Source organism: Ammospiza nelsoni, chromosome 19 (genome assembly GCF_027579445.1).
Source record: "Ammospiza nelsoni isolate bAmmNel1 chromosome 19, bAmmNel1.pri, whole genome shotgun sequence".
NCBI classification, from domain to species: domain Eukaryota; kingdom Metazoa; phylum Chordata; class Aves; order Passeriformes; family Passerellidae; genus Ammospiza; species Ammospiza nelsoni.
The window spans coordinates 2,619,988-2,646,834 of record NC_080651.1 but is presented as its reverse complement, the minus strand read 5'-3'; the positions used below and the strand labels follow the sequence as shown (position 1 = coordinate 2,646,834).

Sequence of the window (26,847 nt, the reverse complement as noted above, 5' to 3'; positions counted from 1 at the left end):
AATGTTTTTTTTTTTTTTTCCGAAGAGGGCTATTTTCAGAAGTGACAGAATATATTGTTCTATAGTTATTGTTCTGGGCTATTGCTGGTCAAACCTTCTTAATATATTAACCTTTTGCCTGCCAAACAGCTTGAAAGAAACTGGTTATTTTTATTTTTAGAATTGTTGCTTAGAATTTTTGGAAAAGTTGTGTTGCTTTATAACTCGATATGCTTCTGATTACATCTGAACTCTATGCAGACCTAATCCTCTTCCCAAGCTCCCATCCAGGCAGGGGTGTGCTCATGCATTCCCTGTGCATGGATTCTGCACATCATGAAGGGCAGCCAGCAGGAACTTGTGAGAGGAGATGAAGTCCTAAGACCCAACCTTCTCAGGTATGGAAGTACCTCCTGCCAAGTGGAGACTTGCCTGAAATGTGCCTTTTCCTGTGACTGCCACAGGGCTGCCAGGGGCACCGGGGGAAGTGGGAATGGGCTGCCAGCAGCTGAGCACGTCCCATGGGATCAGGCTCCCTGCAAAAGAGCTCCTGCTGGGCAAAAGTGTTGTGTGAAAGTCTCGCTCTGCTCTCATGAAAATTAAGTGGTGCTTCACATCAGTACTAGTGGGGCCAGGTCAAGACAAGAGGCAACATGTTTTGAGGCTGCTGAAAATAGCAAATTAAGCAGTTGGTCAGGACATCAGAGAAGCAATGTGCCATCAGGTCAATTCGGGAGGAACTCCATTCCCTGGCTCATGCTCTTCCTTCCATATGCATAGGTACATTTTTTTTGCTGTGAATTTGTTGTTCTCAGAATTATTCTGTGGCGTTTCAAGCAGCTACATGATTGAGACCAAGAAAAAAAAATTTAAAAAAAATTAAAAACGAGAGTGAAGTGGGCAGATTACTTGCATCCTGTAAGAGCAGCAATCTCTTATTTCCTAAAAGCTGATGAGGCCTTTTCTTGTTCAACCCAAGGGATTTCTACAGCATCTATTCCCTTCACCAGAGAAAAGGTTAGTGTCTTTTACACCTTTTTGGGAAGTCTTAATTTCTACTGTACTCTCTAGGCATCATCTCTGCAGAACCCTTCCAGATGGTCAAGAAATTCTTTCTTTTTCTACCTTCTGCCAGAATGTCTCATTTTCAAAAGGCTCATAGAGCTCTGTCCCTCTTCCAACCTTTTCACCCATGGCCCATGATTCACTTTGCATTCTACTATCAGTTTTAAACAACGTGTTCCTTGACTCTACATATTCATCAGGCCTCTAGCCAAGGAACAAGTTCTTCTGTGTAGAGGATGGTTTCACAGTGTTGACCGAGAGCAGTTCTGTGGCAGATCAGTTCAAGTTCTCTCTCTGCCATTCTATCCACACAGGCCAGGTAGAGTCACTTGCCACCTCCATAACGATGCATACACAGGGCTGCCTTGTCTCCAGTATAGATACAGGAAAAAATGTGGTGTAGATGACAGAGAGGTGCATTGGGTGCTGAACCCAAAGATTTAAAAGATGAGGCCTCTGGCTGTTAGCTTTGATTTTTTCACGCATGAACACACAATTATTTAATGCATGAACACAAAATCACCACATGCATGAAAGCACAATAATGTCATGCATGAGCACACAAGTATTTAATGCATGAGCACACAATTATTTAGTGCATGAACACACAATTACCTCATGCATGAGCACACAATTACGTCACATGTAATGCATAATTACATCACACATGAGCACACAATTACATAATTCATGAGCACACAAGTCACCCAAAAGAAGCCAAAACCTTTTCAGGTTCATGTGGCATTTTCTTAAAACATATTTACAACTGAGTGTAGTGTAAAGAAACGACACAATTTATCAGGGTACAGCTATGCTTTGTGGCCAGATTTTCTCAGTCGTAGAGGTGTACTCACCCAGTTTTACTGGAGATGTAAATGAAAAGACTTGGCACACATGGAAGGGCAGAGGATGTCCTCTGACATACCTGTGATACACACAAGGTGTCCATGCCCACCTCAAGATGTGCAGGGGAAGGCTGGACATATAGGCAACAGTGCAGGGAACAGTGCAGGGAGACGTGTGGGGAGATACCCATAGAGCACTGCAGGGAGATGTACGGGGAGATATGCAGGGAGCAGTGTAGGGAGATGCTGGCTGCGAGCGGCCTCGGTGCGTGCGGGGTGCGGAGCGGGTGACGCCGCCGGGCGATGCCGGGGTGGCCGCAGGGTTTGTCTACAAGCTCTGTTTGTGGGGTCTGTCCGCAGGGTCTGTTTACAAGGTTTGTCCGCAAGGTCTGTCCTCGCGTCTGTCCGCAGGGTTTGTCCGTGGGATCTGTCCGCAGGGTCTGTCCGCAGGGTTTGTCCGTGGGATCTGTCAGCGGGGTCTGTCCGCAGGGTTTGTCCGTGGGATCTGTCAGCGGAGTCTGTCCGCAGGGTTTGTCCGTGGCATCTGTCAGCGGGGTCTGTCCGCAGGGTCTGTCCGCAGGGTTTGTCCGTGGCATCTGTCAGCGGGGACTGTCCGCAGGGTTTGTCCCCCCGGGCCCGGCTCGACCCTGGCCCCGCTCGGAGCAGCGCCGGGAGCGGCCGGCAGGGGGCGCGCCGCCCCCTCGGTGCGCGGGGCCGCGGGGCTGCCCCGGCGGGAGGAGCGCGGGGAAGGGCGGGCGCGGCCGGGGCTGCGCGGGGCGCGGCGGCCGCTCCAGACCGCGGAGCCGCCGCCTGTCCCGTGCGGGGCCGGCCGTGCCGGCGCGGTGTCGCGGAGGGCAGCGGGTGGGGAGGGCAGCCCGGCAGAGCTGCCGAAGCCGCCGGGCCGGGCTGCGGCGGGAGCTGCCCGGCGCAGGGGTGGGGACTGGCCGCTTCCTTAAACGGCGCGGGACCGGCGGAGCGAGCCCGCACCGCCCCGGTGCGCCGGGCCGCGCCGACCCTCCCGGGACGCGGCCGCAACACGTGGAGCGAACTTTTGAGGGACGCGTGTCTGCGCCGGACGGGAGCCCCGCCGCCCGGGACCGCAACGCTGCACGGAGCAGCTCGTCTCTCTCCGGTTTGATGGCTTTGGGTGTTGGATTTTGGCTTTTTTTTTCTTCTGCTTTTGGGTGGTTTTGGTATTTTTCCCCTCTTTCCCCTACTTCTCTGGTGCTCTTGTGTCGGGACACTTCAATCTCGCTGGGGCAAACGCCGCGTTTGAAAAGCCAAGAGAAATGTTGCAACGTCCCTTGTGGCATTTTTATTTTATTTTTCGCCTTTTGCAAGGGCAAAGAGGAAGGGTAGGAGAAAACCCACCGTGATCAATAGTGGCTTAAATACCCATCTGCGAGCCCCTGGGCTGCGGGAGGCAGGAGCGGGGAGCGCGGCCGCCGCCGCTCCCCGCTCGGCTGTAGCTCAGCCCGAGCCCTTCCCGTGCGGATTCCCGAGGACCTGCGGCTCTGGGCGGGGAGGCGGCGGCGGGGGCCCACGAGCCCCTTTCCCGTGCCCCCCCTACTCAGAGCAGGTAACGGAGGGCGCTCGGGATTTTCTGTCCGTTTGGTGTTTTCGCTCCCGCCTCTCCGCGCACGAAGTTCCCGCAGGAGCGGGAGCGGGATCAGCGGTGCCGAGTCACGATGGGCGTCGGGGCCCGGCCCGAGGTGCGGGACCGGCTCCGGCAGCCGGGATCGGGACTGCTCTCAAGTTCGGGGAGGGGCGGCGCGGATCGCTGCCTTCCTCGGCCGGGGGATGATCCCGCTCCGGCGCGGTCCCCGGTGGCCTCGGGGCGGGGGCTCTGCGCTGGCGGCGAGCACCGGCCAGAAAAAGGGGTTCAGTTAAAGATAGCGGTGAGTAGTGGTCGCCTGCGCCTGATGGGCGAGCTGAGGGCTGGGTCTTTGCGGGCGAGATGAGAGGTTCGTGTCTTCAACTGGCCTACAAAGTCCCAGTTCTCGGCTCCCGGGACCTGCCGGGCGCGCAGCGGGCGAAGACGGAGCGCGGCGGCGCCGCTGGCGCTGCCCGGGGCCGCTCGGGCGGGACGCGGGGCCCGGCCCGGGCGGGTCGCTCCGGGGCTCGGCGGGCGCTGCTCGGGCGGCCCTCGGGGACCGCGCTGGTGCCGGCGGGTGCCCGGCTCGCCGCGGGGAGAGGACGGAGCTGGTTCTCCGCGAACCGTAAGTGCATTTTGTATTCTTCTGCCTCGGAAAGGGCCTCAAACGTGCGCGTCCTACCGGTGCTGGCGGCCATCCCCGCGGCTTCGCGGCGGTCCGGACCGGCTGTGCCCGGCCCTGCCTTGGCGGAGCGAGCGCTCGGTTTCGCTCCCGCAGGACCATGTGCATCCTTCCCTCCGCTTTCGCTTTCTAAAAACACATCTGTTTTCTTTTTTTTTTTTCCGTTTTTTTTTTTTTTAGGTTTTTCTTTTTTTTTTTTTTTTAGTAAATCTAGTCACATCCATACGGAGCAGCCGGGCTACCGGAAATTCTCTTACTCACCTAAGCGTTTTTACCACCCAGCATTCCGGAGTTCCTTATTATTTGTCGGATTTCGATTCGACACACTGCACGTCTGCAGACACTGGTTTGTGCTCCTTCTTTGGGCACGGTGTATATACAACTCCGGGTGTGTATATTACTCTTGGCTTGTATAGCGTCGTATTTATAACTTCTATGCCCTTCTGTGTTATGTTACATTACATTTTAAGTTCTTAGAACTATTTTCAGGGTCCTCATAATTTTTGATTTATGTAGAGATGTTTTTTACTTCTCTCTTGTAAAAAGTCAATGATATTGACCTCCATTAAAGAAAAAGGCCAAGTGGCAACAGAATTCTCATGGCTAAGGTCTATAAAACCAAATGGAAAATTAAAATATTCCTGTGTGTTTTTTTGAGCCACTTAGAATTTCATTTTCTCTCTGATGCCACATTGTAGGAGTCTACATTCTGTATGTGTGTACACAGACTCACACAACTTTTATGCTCTTTTTCCATGAAAATTTTACGAACAAACTCGGTTTTCAGCACAATTTTTTGTAGCCATTGCCCATGAAAAATAAGCGTTGTTTCTTTTGCATTTGGGAGAAACTTACAAATGCTGTTCTAGACCTCTGCATGTTTTTTCTCCTTCAGCCCTTTATATCCAAACACTTGTGTGCAGCACACTAATGTGTATTAATAGCTATTGCTCTGACACAGCTCCTGACACAGTCAGGACATACAGACCTTGACAGATCAGAATTATCTCCTCTGTGTGGTCTCTCAGGTGCTTCTTTTGACTTGGGGGACACTGGATGCAATCAGGTCTTACTTGGGCCTGTTCCCTTCATGAACCTATTCTGGTTGGGAGCTTTCTTTGAAACCAAAATTTCAAGGAAAACTTTTTGCACGTTTCTTTTCCCCATATGCCTGTTTTTCCAAAGAACCCAGTCTAGTGGCCACAAAAAGGAAAAATACCTCCAAGTAAGGAGTAAAAGCAAAGATTCTGTTACCCATTTAGGAGAGAACCCCTTGGAGCCCACTCTGCCGGCCCGTTTGCAGCCCTATTCCCCCTGCAGATCTGTGGCCCTTAACGAAATGAATCTGCAGTGAAATCACAGAAATCTGATTCTAATCATCCGCCTGGAACAAGCCGGCGCTGCAAGAGGACGAGCATAGTGTAAAAATACTCGAGGCACGCGGAGCCGGATCATTAACATTAAAACCTGATGGTGTGAAAGGGGGACGGGTGCAGATTCCTGAGCCTCCTCAGCCCACTCCTTCCAACTTGTGCAACTTGTTAGGCATCTCTGGCAAGCAGTGATTTTTGTGGAGGTTGGTTGTGTTGCTAGTTGGGCTCCTGGACTTGCTGGTGGGCTAAAGTGAAGTTTTCCCTTTCGTCCCAGAGTTTTTTAACTGTGCTGTTCTTTGTTAAGAAGGGTAAACAGCTGAGTTTAGCTTTTGTCAGGTTTAACGTAATCTGGATTCTTTTTTTTCCCAGCAACAATTAGTTTCTTCCTGCCTTTAAGTAGCTCTAGCAAGTTTTGTATGCTTGAAACCTATTTTGGAGCACTATACAGCATAATTTGAATTACTACCTTTTCATTTGAGCGTACCAGTCAAGATTCACTGGAAGCCTGGCTTCTGTAGAAAGTGAGTGCTCAGCATTTTACGGTCACCAAGGCTTGTCAAATGTGTACCTTTGAGCTTCCAACTCCCTAGTCACTTGTAGAGTGTTTTTTCTTAATGGCATTTGCCAAGGTGAAAGGACACATTTTTTAAACAATATTCATCTGTTTGCACTAGTGTGGATATAGTTGTCTATAGCTGTGAGAACTCTGTTGACAGACTGGCTGGTACTGGGAATGTGGGTTTTTCTCCATTCATCTGCATTATTAGGATTATTTAGATCGTAGCCACACACACTGCATTGACAGGCACTTTCCAACTTCTGTCTGTGCCCCAAAGAACATACAGTACAATGCAGATGTACTTCTTAGCATCTGGTTTACACTGTGGAGTTTAAACATTCTCTCTGAATTAATGTTCAGGCTGGAAGGGAACATTCCCTCATGCCCCAAGTGACTTTTTGTGGGTCAAATTACCAAGTAAAAATATTTTATTTTTAAATAATATTGCTCTGAAGGCTGGGTTGGGGGTAGACCATGGTTTAGCACTTTCCAAATGCTAAAGAAGATGGTTCAAGCTTCTGCTGCAAGTTGTGGACAAGCTCTTAAATTATTGCTTTAGCTCTGAGGCTTTCATAATGTTCTGTGCTCTCTGGGATGCAGATTCAATTATTCCCCCCCTCCCCGGTTAATAATGGGGCTTTGTTTTATTTTCACTTATAAACTTTATGCCTCTCTTGCTAATCTTTCTGTGTGTACAAATATGCTTCCTTTGTCAGTCAGACTTGGCAATACTTGGGCCACACTAAACTAGTTCTGGGCAGTACAGCAAGGCTTTCTATTTATCAGGGCCTTTCCGGGGAAGTTTATTACACTGTAGGGGTGACATTTTCAGCCTTCTGAAAGAGTTGGTAAATATTTGGCAGGTTTTACTCCTTCAGCAAAAAAAAGGGGCCATATTTTATCTGTGATAAGGCCTGAAAGAAAACTATCTAGGCATTAAGGTTTGAGTTGTCAGGCAGAAGGGTGGGGTTCGTGCAGGATATTCTTTGAATTGCCCTGAGTGAAGTCAAATGTTTGCCTGCAATTTAAGAACCACTGTTCCTCTATGTTTGCAAATAGAGACCTTCGAGCCAGGGCTGTATTTTAAGTTGCTGCAGGAGGGCACAGAGCAGAGCAAGCCTGTGATGTCTGGGTTACAGGTATGTGTAATCAGGGACAGGCTGGAGTCAGATCGTGCCTGGGATCTGCTCTGCTGTCCAGTACAGACCTTTCCCAGAATGCTGGACACTCTGTGTTGGAGCCTTGCACCCCTGGAGAGGGCTGAGCCCCCAGGAGTGCAGCAGTGAGTGTGTGCCCAGCTGGCAGGCACTTCTCCCTCTGCTCTTGGCTCCATCTGCAGATGGCAAATGCCAAGCTTGGGCTGTGCTCCAGGCCAGCTCCTGCTCCAGGCCAGCTCCTGCTCCAGGCCAGCTCTTCAGCACTCAGAGGCAAACTGACAGGGAGGGGAATGTTCTGCTCCTTCCCACTGCTGGCCTACTTGAGAAAATCCTTCCAGCTCCTGCTGATTTCATCACTTCCCTTCCTGAGGACCCAAAAGTGCCAGGCCCCAGAGGGGAGGGGAAGAGGGGAGGAGAGCCTGAGGAGGCTGCAGGATGGCTGGTGCTGGCCCACAGGTGGGGAAACACCTCTGAGGCTTTGGCTCCCTGCCACAGTCCAAGTGACAGCCCTGTCAAAGTGAATTGGTGGCACCTCCATGACTTTGCCAAAGCACTTTGCTGTTTCCTTTTGCCAGTGTGATCCTTGCTTGGTAGAGGGGTTTCTCTTGGCCTTGATTGCTCTGGGGGAGCAAGTGAGAAGAAGGAGGGTCTGTGTGATGGTACTGCCAGGAGGGTTACAACTGCTCAGATCCCAAAGAGGGGAGTGTCTGATGGCTGGGGTAGGGAAACCCTTCCTTGCTGAAGGCAGAATGCCTCTGTCAGGTCCCACTGCCAGCCTGGGCGTTTGTGTCAACCTTGGTGTGAGCCAGCAGCAGTGTGGAAAAGAAATCATGTGGCTGCAGACTGAAGAAAATGAGCCAGGGTGATGCTGGTCTGGGGACAGCTTCCCCTTCCCAACTCATGGGCTTTGGATTCGTGGCTTATTTCTTTAGCACTGAAGAATGAAAATATTTCCAAGACATTGCTCAGTAGATTTGATTTTGGATAAACTTCCTGAATTTTATTTGGATCTCGGTGGCCTGTCAGTTTATGAGGCTTAGGCTGTTGGGTTTTCCCTTCTATAGCAGCAGGCAATAGGCCTTTGTTCTTTGTGTCTTTTGGGAGAAAGTCCTCCATGATGTCCCTGATGTCCACATGGGTGGATGTTGTGCCCACATTTGGAGGATTTCAGTATTTTCCCAATTTTTTCCCAACAGATTTGTTAGTGACACCATTTATAGGTCCAGGGCAGGAGTTGTGACTCCTAGATCATGCCTGATAGAGCTGTCATTTGTTATTGTTATTATTTTAAATACAAAGCATCCCACCTGACCAAGGCTTTGGAGTCCTGCTGAGGCAGTTTCTGTGCAGGACTCGGATGTCAGCCCATGGAGTAATGCCCACTGCTCCAGGTGGGACTCTGAGAGCAAACATCACCTGAACTGTCCAGTCTGCTGAAAGGGCCAGTCCTGCCTGGCTGGAGGCAGGGCAGGATCTTTTCACATCCTTTTGCTGGTGAAATCCCATGAAAGAAAACAGTGGCATTCCAGTTCTTGCAACTGGTTTGAATCTCTATAAGTGAACTTCACTTTCTTTTCTTTTCCCATTCCAAGTATGGAATTTCCTCAAACCATAAAATTTGAAAGCAGATTTGATTCAACAAAATCTCTCTGCATGATAACTTTTGAAGTATGGTGAGGAACTCAATTTAAAACACTTTAATTCAATCAGCAGCCTGTAGGAACTAATTTACAGTGGCCCAAAGGCCTGCTAAAATTAGTCACGGTTTTATGTTTTTGGAAAAAAAAACTCTTTAGGGGTGGCTCTGTTGTTACAAAGAACAGGACTTTTGAGTATATGACTGTTGGTAGGGTTAAATTCAAATATGCAAGTGCAGTAGTTTGAGGAATAAATTCCAGAAGCTGTTCAAGGCTCAGCTGCATTACAGAGCAATGATCAGGTTGGGTTAGGCAGAACTGCCACGGACTGAAACATCTGGAATAATATCACATTTCCCCAAAGTGGAATTTTCTTTAAGAGCAGCAGCAATTGCTGATATTTGAGAGGGTGGAGCCAGCAGTAACCTACAAATGGCTGGAAAATGAATTAAGAATTTATAGAGTGAAATATTGAGACTTTGTCAGGAATCATGATTTTGATTAGGATCTCTTGTTTAAAGCATCAGCTAATTCTGAGAGCTGGGGCTTTCCAGGCTGTGGGGATTGGTTGGGCAGTTTCTGCCGCAGCCAGAACTCGGCAACTTGGCACTGGGCTTTTTAGTCTTTTGATGAATTCCAGTGAAACAAGTTGTGGCAAACTGATTTGGAGCTTTGGAGCCAGAATATACATGAAAAATCTTGTATGAAATGAGAGATTGTTTCATAAAGAATTTGAATCTAGTTCAGTTAAAATATGCTGGATTTAAAACTGTAAATTATATTTTGTTTTTTTAAAGAAAGATAAAGTTTCCTCAATTCCTGCATTATGGGGTGTAGTTTACTCTTGAAGGATACTATAAAAGACTTGAAGTCTCAGTTGCATATTAAAGTACTTTTTATTAAAAAATCTGCTTTGACTACAGAGATATTTTGTATGATTGTGACTTCATCTGTTAGTTTGGAAGGAAATATTTCTGGAGAAGAAAAACATTTCCATGCAAATAGCAGTTGTAGAGAACAAGAAACAGAAAGGTGCTTAATCACAAGTGAGCTCACCCATTTTAATTTACCTTGGACCATAGCACCAAAAAAAAAAGTCATTTGGAAAAAAAACCCTAATCAGGTATAATCAAGTATTTACAGTATCCATTTTTTCCATCTTGTGGATTATTCAGCACTGCAGTTAATGGTTTACATCAAGCTTTCAGTACATTAAGAATGTGTGCTGCTGTACACACCCCAAAACCAGCCTGAATCCACATTTTGGAAACAACCTAAGTGAAGGGAGGTTTTAAACAATTTCACTGAACAATAAAATTCAACTGAGTAACTTAAGCCGAATTTCTTAAATCTGAGTCAGTAAAGAGCTCCCAAAATGTCATGCACAATAGATGGTAACAAAGGAGCAGAACTTCCCCGAATCTTTGCACAGTGTTTGTTACTGCAACTCAAAGTGCTACTTTGAGATTAGAATTACTTTACTCCAAGTCCCAGCCTAAATTTAGCTCCAGGATTCACATACTGCACTCGCTTCATTGGAAGAGTTTGGTTTTCTTGCAGCATATTTGAGCTAGTTTTGCATCTCCTTGGGGAATAAATTACAGCCTGAATGAGAACATTCACACGTATTTATGGCATTAATGCTCTGTGCAGTCGGAGGGGCTGTGTGCAGGCAGCCTTTAAAACTAATGCTGCCTCTAGCCCCCTTCCATTTAATTTTTGTATCAATGGCCATCAAGGGCAGTGAGAAACGATGAAACATTTTTTCTTCTGACAGTGTTTCTTTGAAAACACAGCAATAAGTTTCTCACTTAAGAATTTCTATCAGAGGGAACTCTTTCCCCCCCCAACAGCCCAGCCCCACTTAACTCGCACTCGTGTAGCGAGTTGTTTCACATGCCCCAAATAAAAATGCAATAAATCCAGAGTAAGAAAAATGCTTATGAGCCAGTTTAAGGTGTTATGTAATACTAGTTACATAAAGTTTTGGATATCTTTTTACTTTTATGGTATTGCCTTCAAAAAGAACACAAACTGCAATTTAATTTCAAAACATTTGATAGTAGTTTTGTCTTAAAATACATAAATTTGGCTTGTAGATGTGGCTACATCACAGAATGAATTTACAGCTCTCCAAAGAAACAGCAGGTGTGCCCAGTGCTAAATAAAACATCTCCTGTAAGCCAGCAGAGATCTCCTGATCTGCACCAGCCCAGGATTTATCCCGTGCTCTAATTTTGGTGACGGGGGATGTTTTCAGACAAACAGTCACGAGCACACTATCATTTTATAGCACTATGCTCAGAGCTGTTGGGAAATTCTGATACTTTCAAACCTTCTACAACTTTGAAGTATGTTTTCCAAACAGAACTATTTTATAACTGGTCAGCTATCAGTATTACATCAATGCCAAATTACAGTCAGTTGTTTGCAGGCAGCAATCAGGGTTTCAGTGCTTAAAAATACATCTAAAGAGGCTGTTGCAAAGCACAGTATGAGCTGTGCTGTAGGGTGGTGTGGATGGGATTATTATCCCTGAAGCTCTGACCTGGTGGGCTGCAAACATGAGGGTTTCTTTAAACGCTGTGGTCAGGACCTTGTGTTACCTTTGCCTCTCCTGCCTGTGGCCTGTGCAGTGCCCAGGAGGTGAAAGGAATCAGTCTCAGGCTGAGCTCTTCCTCCCCTGCCTCCTGTCCCCCTGAGTGAATTCACACCCGGAAGGAAACACTTCAGTGCAAGAAATGTAGAACATCCCAATACAGCCTCTGGAAATAGTCTCCCACCTGAATGATTTCCACAGCAACCAAAGATTTTACTTTTAATGAAATTTGCTATTACTTCACTATTCCAGGCACAGCTTTGAATGTAAGCAGTGGCTGCTGAGCTATTACCTGACAGCCAGAAGCCTCTTGTTCATTAAAAGTATTTTTAAAGGGATAGAATTTCCCCTTTTGCCAAGCATTTCTTGTGCCCCCTGCAGTACTGAAGGGCAGTCATGAACCTGGACACTCACAGAGCATTAACTGGTAACATCTCATTCTCACTGAAGTATCTCATTGGAAGTATCTGGCAAAATGAGTCCTCATTCACCCAATATGGAGTTCAGTTGGCTTCACCAGTCTAAACAGTGGGTCCTTGGTCTGGACTTCCCCTCAAGGCAGAGGAAAGGGGGAGATGGCTCCAGGGTCAGGGTGTCTCACTGAGTGAGTTAATACTTGGGGCTGGGAGACAGCTCTTACCTCACTAATCAGGAAGTTTGTACAATCAGTTTTGGGTCACAGATGTGAAGGCTCCCCAGCCCCTGATGCAAATGGGAAGGTTTTAGCCACATATTTCAGTTAACTCTTAGATTTGCTTGATGGCTTTGGTATGAGAGATCTAAAACTTGTAGATGAGAGGCTCACAGGGACTGGTGGTTGGGCACTGAACACCCGCAGGCTCCAGCACCAGGGTGTGCCTGCAGCACCCAGCTGTTCTCAATGTTGCTGTGACTTTCTTTCAGTGAATTTGGTTTCTTTAACCTGTTCTCATGGCTCTGAAGTAATAGCAGTTTTAAGGACACCTAGCTCAGCTTCGTGTTGCCAAATCCTGTCTAGTTTAATTAATGTCATTCAGCAAATGAGGGGGGGTTTTCCTGTGACTTGCTGCTGTGAGGAGCTTCTGTATATATAGAGTTGGACCCCAAAACCAGTGGGCATTCTCCACAGTAACCAGTGGTTATGAACCTGTGCCTGGTAACGTCCTCCCTTTGAAAAAAACATTTCAGTTACCCATAAGAAGTAATGTTGAAATGAGAGGGAAAAGTCATGTAAATTTCCCCACACATGCTGCACTAAGTCTGTGATCCCTAGGAATGTAAACTTCATTTTCTGTGCAAGATTTTACTGTGTATAGTGCCAAAAAAAAAAAAAAAAGAGCTTAAGCTAACAACAAAAAGCAACATCTTAACCAGAGAGCAGTATAGTTTAAAAGCTCGAGGTCAATGTATCAGTGCTTCAAGAAGAGTGAGTGCACCTGGGCTTGACCAGCTGTCTCTCTGGGAGCTGGGGTTTTTTCTCTTCTCTGTTGTGGCCCAGTATCCAAAATAGACACTTTTCATGAATGTGCTGGCAAGGAACAGCATGTGATGGGATTAGTGATGAGGCGAAGCCAAAACACTTATCAATTATTGTATCTGTTTACTTCCTCAAAGAAGGCTCCCTTCAGAGGCACGTGCCCCCTTGCTTGTAACCAAACCCTCTGTGCTCTCCCTCGCTTGTTGAAAATTGATTTGCACATGCTTTGCTCTGGTGGAAGTCTCTTGGCTTGTGCCTGTGAGATGTCACTGTGGTGGCGGTAGCTGGGCGTGGGTGTTCCTGCCCTGGGGACGCTGGCACTGCCCGCGGGTCACACGCCTGCCTCGAGGAGTGGCTCTGTCCAGCCCATCCAGCGCCACTAAAAGGGCACTTGTGTCTTTAAAAATAAAAAAAGTGTGCAACTTTCAGGTCCCAGTCTTCTCTACTTGCTCCTCCCCAGGGAATGGACACAATTTGACCTCCTGTATTATTTTGAACTAGGAATAAACCTTTGCTGGAAAGGTGGAAAAGCGCAGTGAAAAAAATTCCCAGGATCATGTAAGCTGTGGCTAATGAAATGTGGATTTACGTGACCACCCATAGCTGATGCACATTTTCTGCTTGACTTCTTCCATGCGATGAGTCCACTGCTAGCAGGGGCAATAGTTTCAATTATATGCTCCATATTTTTTTTAGGGCTTTGTACACTGCCCAGACATAAGGGAACTAATCCACAAAGTGTGCAAATGAAATTAATCTAAGTTCTTACCTGAAGCAGTATCTAGGCAAAGTAAAAAACGAAACCAAATGTTTTTTAAAAGCTTGAAAATGACAATAATTCGCTCATGTTTTAATGCTAATACATTCTGATCATATATGTAGTATTGTAATGCTCATAATTGGTTCAAAAATGGAGAGAACAAGTCCAAATTTGTAATTTTTTAAAAAGTCAGAGACTGGACTTTGTGTGAATTCTTTGGAGTGTATGAGCACAGGAATATCCTTACATTCTTTCCACTTATTTGACCTCAAAGAACTGGTAAATGGAGAGCACCAGAACACCTGATAGATGTACTTAAAGCTCCAGGTCAGTAGCATGCTTAAGCACATGCTTAACTTAAAGCATACAATTAATCACATCCCTTGTCCACAGAGTAATTAAAGTTGTGCTTATGTACTTTGTACAGCACAGTACCTGCCTGCAGGCGTTCTCTGAATAATACTGTGCCTGAGAAAGTGGTGAATCAGAAAGTGATTTTTGGCTGGAGTTTGAAAATGAACTTAAAAGAGTGAGTTAGGCACCCAGAACTTGTTAGATTTGAATAGCTGTGGAAAAGCTGGTCTTGTCAGCAAAGCCCAGTAAAGCAGCAAGGTGTGGACATTTACTTTATAGTAATGCCTCAGTTTTGCTTAAAGTGAAATGATTTTAAAAAACCCTTTTGCTTGGTAATTCCCTGCTGCTCTCCTATAACTCTTTGCTTCCCTCAGTGCTGGGCAGAGCCCAGGTGGGGCAGCCTCTCTCTGGCAGCTTCTCTGTTAACTCACTGGTCAGGGTTTAGGTGGGTTGAGCACTGGGGGCCAGAGTGTGGCTGCTTTTCCTGTCATTGGCCAGTGTGGGCAGGGCTCTGTGGGAACACACTGCTCTGGAGCCAGCAGGCACTGCTGCTCATTATCCATGGCCCCACAGCCCTCTCCAGCTGCTCCAGCACTGCTGGGGCCAGAGCCCTGGGTTACAGCAGCACTACTGAACCCACCAGCCGATGGTGCTGAGCGTGGTCCTGGGCACAACTGTGACCTGGGACTGCTCCAGCCCATCCTGGACATTGTCTGAAACTCAGCATGAGCCATGGACCATTATCAGGAGGCTGTTCCAATGTGTCCCTTTTCCCCCTTCTTTTGGAGACTTTAACAAGACAGCAGTGGCCAGACTGGGCTGGCTGGCCATGCCCTGGTTAATTTGCTGGAGCCTCTTCCAGCCACAGCTCCTCCCCTGGCATTTGTCTCCTACTGCTCTACTGTTGTCCCTTCCTGTCCCTGTCCTGGTGCCAGCCAGTTTGATGTGTCAGCCATCACAGCTCCCACCTGGGCTGCTCTGGGTGGGTGATGTGAGCAGGCAGCTCTGCCATCTTCTTTGCCAGCCTGAGCCAGGTCATGGTCTCTTGCCCCCTGAGTGTAATGTGGCAGCCTCTAGTAGCTTGTTGATGACTAATTGTTTTATTTTTTATACTTAAAGTCAGCTGCTTTAATCTGCTTGTTCTCCAAGGCTCTGTGTACAAATGCTAGTGAGGTCACCATGCTGAGGCAAACCAGGGCAGCATCAAAAGCTCCTCTTTGAAATATTGGTGCCTGGGTATCTGAATGGTGGGAGGCTCGTTTGCAAAGCAGCCTCTATGGAAAGTCTGCGTAATGTGTTTGATTATCCAACCTTGCCATTTTCAAAGGGACCCAGTCAAGATGAACAGAGCCTGGATGTACCATCTCCTAAAAATAACTCTGGTTTTCCAGCTCCTCTGCTGGTGTTGGGAGTGGGAGAAAAAAAAGTGATGCTCCAAAATGGGGATTGTAAAGAGAGGAGATGTCAAATGCACGTGGTTAAACCCACCTCTTGTCAGCCCTGGGGGAGCACCCTGGAGGATGGCTGCTCTTCCAGCTGTGCTCGTGTTCCTGCCCTTTTGGGTCCCAGGCAGCTTCCCTGGGCACTCTCCCCGCCAGGAGCTCAGCTGGGCAGCTCTGCTGGAGACAGTGACAATGGGGACATGGTCTGTTCCTTGGCAAAGTGAGACCCTTCCTCAATTCTCCTAATGTGTGTATTTTTAATTTTTTGTGGGTGAGGGACAGGGGCAGAACTGGCCAGGATGGATCACAGCTCTCACTGTGCATTTCTTTTGTGCTGTACAATTAAAAATTTCTTGGGGAACTGCTCCTGTAATTTTCAAGATGGTGATCGGCCTGATCTTGGTTTTGAGAGAAAAATCAGAGCCACCCCTTGTTGCAGAAAGCAAAGCCCACATGTAATGGTTTCTGGAAGTTTTGCCAGCGTTTCTCCAAAGCAGCTCATTAATTCCAGGGCCGTGCTGATATGGGCTGCTCTCTTGGTGTGGTGTCCACTGGCTCATGCACCTCGAGTCAGCTCCAGGTTTGGGAAGGGCACAGTCCCAGAGTCCTCAGAGCCTTGGTGTCCTTTCAGCTGCTCTGAAGGCAGCCCTTCGTCTTTCCCAAGCTCCGCAGATCCAGCACTGCTGCCATCTAAACCCGGAGGCTGAAGCTCTTGTCCGGGCACAGCAGGATCGGCAGCTGCTGGTTAAAAGGCTCAGCTCTCTCCTGTGAGTGGGTGTTACTCACTTGGTAATACCAGTCCATTCCAGCTGAGGATCTGTCCCTTTGTTTTGTGTATGGGACAATTTGTTTTCAATTTTTGTTTCTGAAAGGAAACTGTCAAGACAAAATTCACACTTAAAAAAAATTAAGGGAAACAGCCTTTTGTCCGTTTCTAACAATCCCCTTCCATGACTAAAGCTGGAAGAATTCTAGAAACTGCAATAATTTTCTACCTTCACTATGGTTTTATTCTGCTCTTGCATTTTCTAAGTTTCAGATACAGCACAACAAAAATAATTTGAGTTAACATCAGTGTAACCTAGAGATGTGTGCTTTGATCATCAGAATCTGATTGTGCTTTATCTGGAAGTGGGACGGGGGCAGCAGGGAGCCAAGAGCAGCTTAGGCAATATTCACTCTTCTTGTAGTGCACATCCTGGTGCTGGCTTTGCAATCCAAGAGGGAACATGCAAAACCTCTGTGGAGGGTGTTCCCCTTGAGCACGTATCCATCCTCACTCAATTCTGCCAATGACCCAATGCCAGTGAAATAAAACTGGGGTGAGACAGCCTGCCCAGGCTGCAACAACTCCAGTTACTGCATTTCTGTGCCCTGGTCTGCTCTGCCTGCTCGTGGTGGGGTCCTGGCTGCTGGGGAGCTTGTGCTCTCCCTGGGCCAGGGGCTCATCAGATTTTCCTCCATAGTGGTACAGCAGCCAGTGCTGCAGGGACCTGGTCCTGCCTGGGGCTCCCCTCAGCTAGAGAGAATTGTTTATTGTCAATCCAAGGAGAAGAAAATAAAACCAAAAAACTTTTGAAAATAACAACATGCATCTCATTTTCATTTTAGTCCTAAAAACTACTTGATGCTCATTCCAAAAATGAATGAAGCAGCCAGGAGTGCTGCTTTCAGTGTGGGACTGCTGATGCTCTGACTCATGCTCTGCTTCTCGTGGGCTCTTTTATGCTTCATTTAGGACACCACCATCATTAGCATTTAGAGGGCTGCTGCCTTTTTTTATTATTATTGTCACACTGCTGTTGTAAGTTTCTCAAAGATGCAAATAATATTTGGATCCAGTCATGGCTCGTGTTTTATTACCAAATCAGGGCACAGGGTTTGCTTTCAGCTGACTTACAGAAGAAATTGTAAATGAAAATAAGGTGTGGCTCTGTGTAGTTCTGAGAGGGTCTCCAGGGTTTTTGGATGCCAGGTTGTCTGTTACCATGGATGTCATCCCATGTGGGATGGCTGAGGATATTTTTCTTGTGTTGCACAGGGCTGGGACCTTTGTGACTCCCCGAGCATCCCTGGTGACACCAGCTGTGAGATGGCTTGTGAGACTGGCAGCACCTGCAAACATGATACTGGCAAAGGGTCCCTCACCGAGGCACCAATGTGATGCTTTTTCTACAAAGGAAAGAAGAAAAGCCCTGAGAGTGCTCAGGGGTTCCCTGCTTTGACACAAACTCTCCTGGAAGTCCTTGAGCATGTCACAGTCCTTCTCAAGGGCAGCAGCTTGCAGGAATGCTTGCAAGCCCATTATGGGATGGGGCCCACCCCAGCTCTCTACAGGCAGAATTCATGGGCAAAGAACAGAGCAGAACTGTGGGAATCTGCCTGTAGTTGCTGTTGAGTCCATTGCCATCAAAATACTGATCAATTGAAATGAAAGTGTTACTCCTTGCCCTAAGAACATGCAGGGCTGGGCTGGGATTTCCAGGAGGACTTTTGAATGAGGGTTGAAAATTCCCAGCCAAATACTTAGCCCCTTTTTAGTTGGAAATGTATAGATCTTCTTCAGATATTACTCTAGCTGAAAGTTGTTAAGAAATCAGAAATAATTCTCTAAAATTCTCAGCTTTTAAAATAAATTAAAGGCAACTGCTACTGCAGATGGATGTGAACTTTCCTGTTGGGATCTGAGTGCTGCAAATCCCCAGGGGAGCTCCGAGTGCCCCTGGGTTGCAGGGTATGCCCCAGTGTGGGATGTGTGGGGCCAGTCAGCCCTGGGGTGTCCACTTCCCCTGGCCAAAGAGCACCACTCACATGGGTGCCAGAACAAGGGCACCCACAGGATGAGGTAATCCTGCCTTTTGCCCTCTGCCTGGTGTGTGCCAGGGCTGCCTGCAGCGAGCTGTGCCAGGCTCTGTTCGGTGGCATCCCTGTGAGTGACAGACGAGCCATCTGGCATTCTGCTGGAATTCAGCCTGGCGTTCTTAGGAGGAGCCCACAGGGATGGCAAAGCAGTTGCACTCCTTCCCCTGCCATGGGCTGGGGCTGGGACACTTGTGGGCACATCAGCAGAGCTGTGTGTGCCACGCTGGAGAGAACGGACCCTGTCACACCCTGCCCTCCTGGGGACCGACTGAGCGGCAGCAAGAAAAATGAGGGACTTTCAGGGGCAGCTGTGTTTTACTAACCCAGTCATAATGCCCCTAAAAATCCTTATTGTTCTTGCAATAGTCAACTGTGGCACGGGGAGGCCTGGAAGGAGAGCTCGAGGCAGGAAGGAGGGCGGGCAGGCTGGAGCAGGGTGTCAGGCTGGGGACAGGGTTTCTGTTGGAGCAGAACTACAAGGACGTGGAGTTGTGACCTGTGGTGTGGAGCATCTGCTTCTTATGATGCTCAGGGCATGAGAACTGGAGCACAAAGATGCAGAAATTAAATAAGCTGAGTGCTTTCCCTCCCTATTGTGTCTGTCTGACATTTCCCCCCCCAACCAGAAATAAATAGAGAGATGCACCCCAAGCCCACAGAAAGAGCCCTTACCCAAAGAGCCCTTACCCAAGATCCAGCCCTTACCCAAACCACTCCTCCCCTCCCAAATCTGTTTTACTCTTCTTTCAGCAAACTCATTGCAGGTCTCTGGTCATCCACAGCATCTTCTCTGAGCTTTATTCCTGCTGTCATATCTCAGATCAGACCATGATGAAGTAATTGTGTGGAAAGAAGCAATCTGTTAAACAGAACCATAATATTCAATTATTTGCCATCTTTATGCATCTAATACTTTATTTGCACTTCTGAGAGTTTCTGTATGCTGAGTAAAAGTTTTTATTTTCATTGAACTCTGCAGCAATGTTCAAAGCTTTTATCCTTTAATAACTCTAGGGGTATGGATACACAAATTAATGGCTCCCTGGCCCCACAGCAGCAGCAGTCCTTTCACACTGTCTCTGTGGATTACTTATTCATTATCTTTCTGAAAAGGCTTTGTTTGTGGCTTTTAGCATTTAGCATTTTTATCAATTAATTGATATGATTATCAATTAATTCTGCTTAATATGCCCATGCCAATAGATTAGGGGTGCATGTTTTTTTGTTTTTTTTTTTTTTAACTGGGTTTTATGGCTCTGGAGCAAGATTTACTCATTTGTTATTTGTCATTCTCAGGAGCATTTCAACTGCTTTTCTTAAAGCTGAATTCTTTATAAAGGAGAAGTGACTAGAAACCCTGAGCTGAGTCCCAGGTCTGGCTTAACTTTGTAAGGCACACTGACACACTGAGGCTGCTCCACTTAAGGTATGGTATGAACCAGGAGCTGATCCCGTGCCTGTGGAATGAGTGTTCACATGGAGTCATCCTCTGGAGCTACTGCAGCTGCTGTGTAAGCAAGTCCTAAAGGACAAGCCCTGTCCCAGTGACAGTGTGACAGAGAAGACAGACAATGGGCACAAGGATGAAGGATGGATTCTGTTCAACCCACAGGGAACAAAGAAACCTGGGCTGCTCAAGGCCCCACAGACCTGTCCAGGAGTGTCCTTTGTGCCAGCTGATTCCAGGAATGCGGCACTTTTGGAACTGTTTGTGTCAGGACTTCCTGCTTTGACACCTGCGATTTCTGAGACTGCCTCATCATAGGAAACCCCAGATCTGCTGCTCCTCTCCACAAGGACTTCTGTATCCAGCAACTCTCGTGTCTTCTTTGGATACTGAAACGAGATAAAAGGGCTTGAATGTTTCCTTGGCAAGATGGGTGGATGGAATTGGTTTAATCTGTTCTGATTCTGACACCTACAAGTCCACTGACCCAATCACCTCTTCTGTTGCAAAGCAACACTCTACTACTGTGGAATATTCTTTGTGATGAAAGCAGGAGGATCGGGAATGGGGGTTTGTAACTTTTTTGGATGAGTTTCTGTTACAATTTTTATCTTTAGTATCAACACTTTAAATAAGGATATTTATATGTTAAAATAAACACATTTTTTGCCCTGAAATACTGGAATACACCTCCCCAGCCTCTTCCTACCTCAGTTCTGCCACTGAAGAGAAGCCACCCATGGATTTTAAGGTCAGAAGGACAAGTCAGAACTTCTAAGAGAGGATGTGCACAGAACAACTCCTGTAGTTCATCCTGCAGCCCAGACCCTAATGAATGGATCTTTTGCTTATGTGCTGTGGGAATTCTGCCTATAGAAATGTCTGAGGAGCTGTTCCAGGGCTTTATAACCTTGAATCTTGTTCCTTGTGGCAAGCTGCAAGTTGCCTGCTTATCCTGGCAACCCTCTGTGGACAAAACCTTCCATGTGTGTGACTGCAGTGGGAAATATGAGAGCACTGTGGTTTGATGCTGTTTTGTCAGATCTGTTCCAAAGCAGCTCCCCCAGGTGCCTGTCAGAGCTCACATGCAGGATCCCTTGTGCACATCCTGCATCCCTTGTGTCCTCTTTAGCACTTGAGGACATTGTCAGCAGACCAAAGTGCATTTCTTAGTGCCCACACCAAGTCACTGAGACTTCAAGAACAAATCTGACTAGATTGAATTTTCTTTCTTTTTAAAGTTCAGTGCCACTTAACACCTCCAACTTAGCTTTGAAAAAGCAGAAATACCTAAAATAAATGTGTTTTGAACAGTACATGCAGGCAATTATGGGTTTTTTTCAGACTCAGTCTTGGGTGATACCCTCAGCTTCTACTGCTGTTAAGCACGGCCCCAGACTTTCTTCAAGTTGCCATCCCCAGTCTGTGCCAAGCATCATGAACATGAAAATAGATCCTGTTGAAATAAAACACCCTGGTCCTCACAGGCACACAATTTTTTCTCTGAAAATCAGGTAATAGGAGATGAACTGACCCTGAGCCACCACTGATGCTGCTTTGCCCATCCTTGGAAGGTGCAGAGCATCTGGACTGGTGACTGCCCACAAAGAACTGACCTGAGGCAGCACAGAGCAAAGGGTGCAGGGTGAGATCCCAACAGGGAAAAGGGAGAAGAAAAAAATTTCTCTTCAGGTACAGGTAATTCTGTTAATGCCTGCAAGGAGTCTCTCACTGCAGGGGATGTTGCTGAAATGCCCTGCACTGTTATCAGCTGCTCTCAGTGCACAGCTCCTGTCCAGAACAATTTAATGTGCTATGTTCAATCAAACAGAAATTGTATGTCAGACACATACATGGAGTAAAAGCAGAGCAGGAAATACATTTTGCAGGCAAATTTATTGCTTTCTTTTATTGAAGCCCTGTGGTACTTTGCTGTAGTTTCTGATGAATAAATAGCTGCTTCACAGAGGAAATACAGTTATTTAGGCAAACTTTTGTCATAGTTTAAACATTTGATTTTCAGCAAGACTGAATAAATCCAAGCTTTCAAGAAACCTTTAGCTTTAGCAAGTGGTTATTGGGCTTCGTCTTTTCAATTGTACCAGAATTGGCCATGTTTCTCCAAGAGAACATTTGCTGGAGTTGGTGGGAAAGAAACTACAACTTCTCCAGTGGGATGGCTGGGCCAACCTTCACACAAACAGGACCCTGTGCCCAGTTTGTATTGCCTGGGGTTCAAAGGCTGGTACTTGGTACTTTTTTAAGAGAAAAGCCAAAACAATACCCCAGCAAAGTGAGCTGACATGCCTGGGTCCCAATTTCAGAGCACAAACTTTTCACCTGATCTAGAACAGTGTGACTGTGCCTTTCTCTGCCGCGTCAAGTTTGAAAAATTTGTTATGGCATTGGAGCAGGATTTGTCTTCTTACCCTGGAAGCCCAACAGACAGAAAGTCCTCTTGTTACTGAGCTTGATGCTGCTTTATATGCAGCTTTTAGGAAAAAAAATGAAAGAAAAACAAAAAGTATGTGCTGTTTCCTTAATACTAAGGATACCAGAAAAAGAGTTGTGGTGTCCCAGGTGAGAACTGTCAGGTGTAATGATTTAAATCCCACATTATAATTGTGAGGAGTCCTCTTGGCTATTTGTTCTGGTGTCATGGGCCCATCACCTGGCTCAGTGTGACAAACACTGAAGGGGTCCCTGATGATTAGTGTACCTGCAAAATGTTCCTTATAGTTTTAAGTTGATATTCCTGTAAACTTCACTTTTTCTTTCTGTCTGTAAACTCAGAATGGTTCTTTAAGCTCATTAGCGACACCCTCATAGATAAAAAATGCAGAGAAATTCAGAGTTGTAGCAACCCAGTTAGTAAATGAGGGTGCCAGTAAGCCCATGGAGCTGGGCAGGATGCATTTAGCCTGCACTCCAAGGAAGGCACCCCCAGACCCTTCATGAGAGAAGCTGAGCAGCACAAGGACTCTCTGCTGCTCTTCTGAACCTGTGGAAAAACAATTTGTTTGCTCAACAATTTTCTCATTTTTAAAGGAAAAGTTAAAGACTTACTGGTTTCTACAGCCTACCCTGTACAAATATACCCCCAGTTCATCCACTTCTGATGATTCATTCATTCTCCACCAACAGACTGACATCCTGAGTAGTGCCTGCATGTACAAGAGGCATTTTCAATCATTACAGAAGGAAGTGGAACAGGGAAGGACTGATGATCCAGTAGGAGCCGGGGACATTTCCAGTGTGCCATTGCACAGGACAGGTTGGTACCACACTCAGACCACAGCCCCATTACAGTATATTCTGATATTTATGTCTGGTGCCATGGATCTTATGCTGTGTGTAGTATCAAGTGGTTTTTGCTCCATGACAGGTGAGAAGCAAATCTATGGATCCCAGTGTGTGGAGTTCCAAGCAGTTACAGCTTGCACTTAATTGGGGGAAAGGAAGCCAAAGGAAATCATGTGCATTGGCATCAAATACCATTTTTAGGAGTGTGTATTTCAACAGTGATTAAAATAGCCAGGGACCAAGGTACACTCATGATTAATGGTCCCTGTGGGCTGAGGGCATGTCCCACAGCCTCAGGCCCTCCTGAGAGACACCCATGAGGAGCAGGAACTGCTTGGTTAGGCCTTATCTCCCTTCATTGTGTGGATCAGCTTTATCATGTGGCTTGAATGACTCTCTCCTGTTTCTGGAGCCTGTGCTGTGTGTGAGCAGCTCCAGCCCAGCCTGAAGCAGAGGCACATCCCTGCATCCCATTCCCATGGAGCCAGCATGGAAGGCACTTCCTGAGCTCTGCCTGGCATGGCTGAGCTGGTGCTACACTTGGAACAAGACCAAGCAAATTATTTTAAAGCCACTTATTTTTCCTGACTCTGTTTTCCTTCACATTTTGTGACTTTGCTACTTCCTGAACCCCTGCATGTCCCTCTGGCCAGTTGTAGCCAAACCACTGAGCAGTGACTTCCCCAGTGGTTATAGACAGTTTAATGAGGGACAAACCTGTGAGACACATGAAGGTGAGCTTGGAGGCCCTCACTGTACCCTGTCCCTGTCACAGGACACAGCTGGGTACCTCAGGACTGCTCAGCCCTGCTCAGTGAGGCTCCCTGGCAGCGGTGCTGGCACTCTCCAGTTCTCTCATTATTTGATGCCAGATGAGAAGCTCCTCAAGGCCCTCAGGTCTCCTGGAGCAGCTGTGAGTCTCTCTGAGGGTGCTGGGGAGGGCTGAAGCACACACAGGAGATGAGCTGGGGGCTGCTCCACGCTCCCCCCTCACTCCCTGTGTGGCAGAAAGCACAGGCTTAACCTCTGCGTGCCTCCCACCCGGCTGGGCAGACACAGGGAACTCTCAGTGGGTTTCTGCAGCCCTTAATTGATTTGTGCTGCTAAACAGCCCTGCAGTAAATGAGTACAAGGTGTTAAAGAAGGATGAGTTAGTGGGAAAGATCCAGCTGAAACAAAGCTTAGATAGAAACCATGTGTGTGCAGCGAGAGCACTCTCACCCCGTTCCCAGTGCCCGGCCCTGCACGGGGTGATTAATGCCTCACAGAAAGCCTGGCTTGTTTTCAGGTCTCTGGCTTGTCCTGGAGCATCCCACAGCCCAACTGTCCAGTACCAAGCAGCCCAGTGGCACCAAGAAATGCAGCTGCCCTGCTCCAGCAGCATGCACACACCATTGCTTTGCCCATTAAGGATGTCTTTTCCTGCATAGAGACAACAATACAAGGCAGTGCTGTAAGAAAACTTGAAAAAGACACAAGTGAGGAACTTCTGTGAATTCCTCAGGTTTTTTTACCAGCTGCAGAGGAGGGTGAAAACTTTTGGTTACACAAATATTATAGTTTATGCTGTTAAACAAATCATCATTTGTCAACAGGTAGCTGAATTACGTCCAAGTCCACTGGCAGAGCCAGACCTGATTTTGCTCCCAATGATATTGTAGAGTTAACAGCTGGCAGCAAACTGGCAGTGAGGGCTGTGCTGGGCTGATAAATAACCCAACCAGCCTCACAACAGAAGTGGCTCATGGAGAGACTGCAGCTCTGGCTGGAATGTGTGGAGTAAACGCTTGTTAACAATCTGTGCACAGGCAGAGAACTGCCTGATGAAAAGGTACTAGAAAAATGTTATTTAAATACAACACAGATTTCCTAGGGTTATCAAAAGAACAAACCAGGTTTTAGGTCTAAGAATACCAAACCACAGCAGCAAACCAGCAAATGTTTGCATTTCTCACTGAAACCAAGTCTGGTAATAATGAGTGAAATGTCCCAACCAGTTCTAAGATACGAAAGGCAAGCCAGAAAACCAACAGAGAGAAATATTTCTGTATGTGTTTCACAGCCCCCAAATTCTGCTGGAGAATTTTCCACTCTTCCAGATGTTTTCTGAGGGAGGGAGAGAGATGTTCTGATTTCAAATGCTGTGCTGCTTCTAAGCCAATATGACCACTCTGTACCACCTGGGAGAAGGCAAGGTGACAAGTGGCAGTGCCCCATGAGGCTCAGGCAGTGATGTATCACTGCCCTGTGTTCTGTACTTAACACTGCTCTGCCTTTGTCTTTGCTTTGCAGGCATTTTATCTTTATCATGGGTAAGACCAGGAATGTGTGTCTCTGAGAGAGAATGAGCATGGGGCTACAAGCTTCATCTCAGTGCAAATAATATTTTAGCAGGAAATCTACAGGAGATTAAATTAGGGGCCTAATGACTGAATATTAAATATTTCAAGTTTTGAGTTCCTTTAAATAAGCAGCTACAGAAAAAGGAGAAGTCTGACAAAATTAGCAGGTCCAAAAGCACTAGAGGAATCCACTAAGGATTATTTGTTTTTTTGGTGCAAATTTAAAAAGACTTTTTATTATTATTTTTATTAGTAGCTGTATATGTCAACATGCTATTTCCTCAATGCGTTTCAAGTCCAGATTAGCCAGAGTTTTAGGTATTGGCAGACTTGCTACAATGGAAGGGAAATGCCAATGGAATAACTTTAAACATGATCCAATCCCTGATGATTCACTGGATGTGTTAAAATTTCCTTTGAGACCATGTAAGTAATGCAGGGACTGGAGTGCAGAGTGCCTGTGACTCAGCTCTCTGAGGCAGCGGGAGGATGTCAGAATTACTCACTGGGACAGGAGGAATCTCATTTATCTATTTATAGGCAAGGCTGAGATGAGCTTGAACCATTAAAGAGCTGAGTTTCCAGTTCCCATAGGGGAGGAGGAGGGAAGGACCTCACTTTAGCTGTTGAAATCAAAGCTTCGTTTTTTCCCCCATTTCCAAAGCTGGTGACTGGCCAGTTATGCTTTCTCCTGCTCACACAGGCAGCACAGGACTCCTCCTCCCTGTAAGAGGCCAGTGCCCACTTTGCCAAAATCCCATCTGCTGCACGTTTCTAGGAACACAGGGCTCAGCATTACTGAGCCAGTCTCCCACTATCACAATCAATTACATCATATCATGCTTTTTGGCAGCCTATTCCAACACTTCATCTTAAATTTCCAACCCTCATACCATTTGTTCTTGTGCCAGCAACTTAGTTTAAACAATTCTCTTTTTTTCTCTGATCTTTACCTATCAGATGTATTTACCACAAACAATCCTATCTGCTCTAGTCTTTGTTTTGAGAAACTAAACAAATGAAGCTCTTCTAGTCTCCTCTTGTTCTAAACCCTCTGATCATCCTTAATGCCCTTCTCTGTACCTGCTAATCTTCCTTGAACATGAGTGAACCTGTATCTTCTAGGACTGGGTTTGCCTTTCCATATCAGATTGGTGGCTCACAGTTATCCTTCAGAGCAAGTAATTCTCTCTATGTGTTTTTTTTAACCACCCTGCTTTTGTCCTTTTCAAGTGAGTAATGTGATATTCTAGTGATTAATTTTTAACTGCCTGTCTTTATACTTTGTCTATTCTATCTCAAATTCTGTCATTAAGTTATTGCTGATTGATGTTCTGATCCTTCTCTGGATTAGCAAAGCCCATGTCCTCAGCACATTTCTTTATGACATT

General features: G+C 46.7%; 1 long non-coding RNA gene across 1 annotated transcript; it reads left to right on the top strand.

The window, feature by feature from the left end:
• The first annotated feature begins 2,835 nt into the window (after positions 1-2,835).
• On the top strand, positions 2,836-20,488 carry LOC132082069 (uncharacterized). Its single transcript, XR_009419765.1, has 2 exons — positions 2,836-3,021; positions 19,661-20,488. It is a non-coding gene; the product is annotated as an uncharacterized LOC132082069 (long non-coding RNA).
• The last annotated feature ends 6,359 nt before the right edge of the window (positions 20,489-26,847 follow it).